We start from the raw sequence: 4,954 nt of genomic DNA on the forward strand, positions 1-4,954 counted from the left end.
GACGACACACTATCATTTCTTGATACAGATTACGACGCTTTCCAGCCCTTCTATCTGATATCTTGGATTTACTTCGTAACCTTCTGTACTTTCGGACATCTCGTACCTTTCTTCTCCCTATACCTTACTTACCTTTAAAATCTTGCATCATATCTTCTATCTCTTTCATAACCTCCCCTCCACATAGGTTGAATTCACATCCATACCTTAAAGCTCTGCTATAATACTTGCACTTCATGTGCATACACAATTCGGCGAAAGCTTCATACTAGCTTCTTATGAGGTTGATACTCTTCTAACTAGATTTATCGTAGAACCATTATAGAATATGACCATTGTACTATCTCTCTTGTACCTCTAATACTAAGAGTGATTTTGCAGTATTTTGAATCACGATTTCTATATTTATCTGGGTCTAATAATAAGACTCCTGATTAACTTAGCTGATGTAACTATTTAGTTTCCTCTTCTCTCTCAGCCTTTAAGTACGCTTAAGCTATCTTCTGATCTGCAGCTTGGGGTATTAGTTATTACTTTAGCTCCTCGTGGACACTATGAAACATCCATGATATAACCTTCTAGCAATTCTAGCTTTTGTCTGTGACGTGGACTTAATTCTTTCTTTTAACTTATACTGGTCTCCTATAGATGTATCATTGTCAACATATATGCTTCATGGATAACACTCTGAAATCTTAAGTGTGTTCATAACGTAACTATCTCTAGTTCATAGATCGAATAATTTCTTTTGTGCCTTCTCGGCTTTCGTTAAAAGTAGGCAATTACTTTTTTTGGTCGTTCTGCCACTTGTTGCATGAATACTTGGCTTATATTAGTACCCACATATATTGGAATTTTGTGCAACTCATATGATCTCGAATATTACTTTGGATTTTACTTCCCGTTGCNTGGCGACTCGCTCGACTTATAATGAGCGCAAGTGGCGAGACTTATCCAAGGGTAGGTGAGAGGCAAAACACCACGGTACGTGCTATGTGATTTGCTTTCTTTTGAAAGGCACTTTTCTTTTTATGTGTACTGACTCCTCATCGTAGGCATCGAGGAATTTTCGAAGATAAGATCGTGCCCTCTCAGAGAGGGAGAAGGGTCATCAGCTTTATGACCGAGGAATAATAACAAGCGAAAAAAACCTTCGTAGGGCGAAAGTGCTTATAGCGGGACAAGTCTGGCCCAGAGGCTCAGAGAAGATGTATCAGCTGAGCCTGCAGCACCCGAGATTCCTGGCCTTAGAGAAAAGGTCCCTCCTTTGCCACCGTTCTCTTCTCCCGTCGAAGGTACTTCGAGGGATGTCCGAGGTCATGGGCCACCTACATTGAGTGTGGTATCGAGGGACTGTGTTCCAGTCGGGAGTGGTTCTACCGGGGCTGATGGGTCCAGGCCAGTAGATGTGCGTTCAACCTTTGACGAGGCTCAACGGCTTTACTCAGTGGTGAGTTTTGGTCGACTGTATTGGTTTTCAGTTTTGCAATTTTACCTTCTCATTGATTTCCTTCTTCATAGGCTTTCGACAAGCTCAAGTCTGAGCTGCTTCGTCATGAGGCCAGGTTGCAAAAAGCCGTTGATGGAGAAATCCCTCAGGCTTCTTTGCAATAAAAGGGAAGATGAGTTGGTGTATTTGCGGTATGAGGCGAGTCGAAGTCTGAACTATGAAAGCTATCTCGAGGAATAGGTAACATTTGCTCTAAGGAGGTGCATGTTTCTTCATCTATCCTCTGAGATTAATGTTTTGATACTTCAGTTGCAGAAAAAGACGGAAGACCTGAAACGCCTTTGGGGAGAAGTTGGTCAAGCCAAGCGTGAGTGTGGTGAGCTAAAGGCTCAGGTGGACGCCCAGGTTGCGGCTAAGAAGGATACTTTGGCCAAGGCTTCTGCCCTCGAGGTACAGATCTGGAATGCTCGCGTGAATAGCTTGGTTCGAACGGACATGATTGCAAGGCTCGAGTCTGAGCTTCTGAAGGTGAAGGTCGAAGTTGTGGACGCTCGGGCTGAAGCCGAAGCGATCCAAACTAAGGTTGATAGGAAAGTGGCCGTCTTTTTGAAAGACGCTGCTGACGCTCGAGCTGAGCTGAGGGGGGCTATCGACCGGGAGAGTAGGAGCAAAGAGTATGCTTGGTGCAAATCTCGAAGGGAAACCCTTGAAGAGATTCATGCCAGGGGGTTCGATCTCTCGAAAGAGATAGTGCAGGCCAAGGCGGATGAATACAATGCCAAGTTCCTTTTGTCCGATGCCGAAGATAATGAGGAAGAGGTCGATCGGGCCGCAATCCTCGAGGGGAAAATGAAATAGGCTTTTTTCTTTTTGATTCTTTGTACAACGTTCTTAGAGAACTTTGTAAATGTAGCATTACGTCATTTCATGTATGCATATATAAAGAAACCTTTCGATTTTCTCCTTTCATGAGTTTCTATTTGCTTGTGCATGTCTTTCCTCGTTTTGGATTTGTACGTTCGTCGTGATTGGCCGGACGATTTGGCTTTGGAGCAGAAACCCTTAGGTTATAATTCGGCCCTGAGGCTTGTTGGGCTGGCCCGTAGGCTTTTACGTGTGGGGTCGGTACGACCTTTAATTTTAAGTTGGCAACAGTGGCTCTTATGCCTTTTCCCTTAAGCGTATTCAGTTAACTGTTTTGGGCTCAGTCTTCGAGTCAGATTTCGACTCAAGCTTATTGACCCTTAAGTTTTTGAATTTTAAGCTGGCCCTTAGGCTCTTAAGCGTTGGGTCGGTACGACCTCTTAGTGTAGACTGGCGATAGTGGCTCTTACGCATTGGGTCGGTACGGCCTCTTAGTGTAGGATGGCGACAGTGGCTCTTATGCATTGGGTCGGTACGACATGTTAGTATAGGCTGGCGACAGTGGCACTTACGCATTGGGTCGGTACGACCTCTTAGTATAGGCTTTATTTTTCCCTCGTTAAAGACTTTTGAAGTTTTATGTTCGCCCGACTCTTCGACGGTTCGATAAGAACCTCGATTGTGAGCCGTTTATGTGGCGATGGATGAGCATCTCGAAAGGTTTCGCTCGATTGCTGAATGATTTCGATGCCTGTGGTTTGGATCTGATATGATCGAAGCCCTTTCGTTTAAGTTGAGGGTATCCTGGTTAACCGGTTCTTTTCGAAGTTTTTTCGTAGTAATTGAAGGCCTGTGATTTTATAGCGACGGTCGGGCGTCCCCGAGTTGCGTTAGTTTGGCTGGTACAGCCTTGTGACCGTAGTCATTTGTATTTGGCCATAGCTTTTTAGTCCCCGAGTGAAGTAACTTCGGCGTCTATATCGAGGGTATGCCTTTTTAGGGGTCTTACAAGTTCGAATATATAGCCTTAGCTTTAAGACCGGGATTATGCCTTTTTGTAAGGTCTTATAACTTTTTACATGCCTTACTTGAGGTCTTATAGTTTTGGTTACTTGTTACAAGTGTAGTTCATGCCTTTCTTGAGGTCTTACAGATTCTGGTTTTGCCTTATAGAGGTCTTAAGAGCTCGAGGTTGCCCACATGGGGTCTTATAGCCTCGGGTTTTCAATAAGTTGATGGGGTGGCAGTCGGCGACAGTCCCCGAGATATGGAGAGTTTCTTGGCTGAGGAGCCGTTTTGTGTAAACTTGGAGTTGCCTCATTGAAGGCTTACTAGTTCAATGTTTTCGGCCCGGAGGTCACGTGACTTCGAGTTATTGACGCCAGTCCCCGAGTGTTCGAGAATTTTCTGGCTCTGGAGCCGTTTTTTGAAAAAATAGTAGATTTCTTCGAAGCGCAAAGCGTTTTGATGGGACAAATGTATCTTGATTACTTGGCACAAGTATACATGTTTTCGCTGTCAAGGGCTCGGTTATTCTATACAGACACGGCTCGTTCCACCGTTTGGCCCGATACATCATTTTCCTATCGAAACCTTTTTTGACACATCTTGACTTCTCCGAGGAAGTGACCTCCCGGGGGGGAATGCCCCCCAGTATTCGAGGTTGATTGAAGAGAAGCCTTGAATACTTGTTGAATTTTCCTTAGGTAGCACATAGATGTTGCCTCGTTAAAAACCTTGCCGGAAAAACCCTTCTTGGGATAAAACCCGGTCGAAGGAAAAGAGTGCAACGCATGCTTTGAAACCTAAGGTTTTCAAGTTGGAGATCGCTTCGAATGTTCCAATCGGATACCTGTGCACAGGTTAGTGTAAAATGTAAATGAAAAAAGGGAAATGATTATACCTTAGTGCTGATGGCGCTTCGAGCCTCGGCATGCTCCAGCCGCTTATCCCGAGGACGCGGTACAATCCTTTACTCATTTAGTCGGGTGTAGCCGAGAATATATCTCGCTATTGCTTCTTCGCTATTTGCTTATCTTTTGGCTCCTTCGATGTTGGAGATGTTGATGCTGGTGCCACATCGTGCACCGCAAATATCTCTCTTGCTGCATGTTGTTCTCCGTAGATGGTTTAATTCCATCCTTTGTCGGAAATTTCATCATTTGATGAAGGGTTGATGGTATTGCTCTCATGCAGTGTATCCATGGCCTTCCGATCAAGGCGTTGTACCTCATGTCTCCTTCGATGACATGGAACATGACATTTTGGGTCGTGCCAGCCACGTTGACTGGGAGGGTGATTTCTCCTTTCGTTGTCTCGCTCGCCATGTTGAACCCGTTGAGGACTCGAGAGGCGGGCACGATCTGGTCGAGCAGTCCGAGCTGCTCCACCACCCTTGACCTGATGATGTTGGCCGAGCTACCTGGATCCACAAGTACACGTTTAACTTGAAAAGTATTTACAAGAAAAGAGATTACCAGTGTGTCGTTATGAGGTTGATACAGGGTCTCGATGTCCTCGTCGCTGAATGTGAAGCGTCCTCGGGTATATAGCCCCGAGTTCGTTTTTCCCTGGTGATGGATATTTTTGTTCGTTTGACGATGGGTTCCTGTGGGATGTCAACTCCTCCAACAATCATGT

The sequence above is a fragment of the Nicotiana attenuata genome, unplaced genomic scaffold (genome assembly GCF_001879085.1).
Source record: "Nicotiana attenuata strain UT unplaced genomic scaffold, NIATTr2, whole genome shotgun sequence".
NCBI classification, from domain to species: domain Eukaryota; kingdom Viridiplantae; phylum Streptophyta; class Magnoliopsida; order Solanales; family Solanaceae; genus Nicotiana; species Nicotiana attenuata.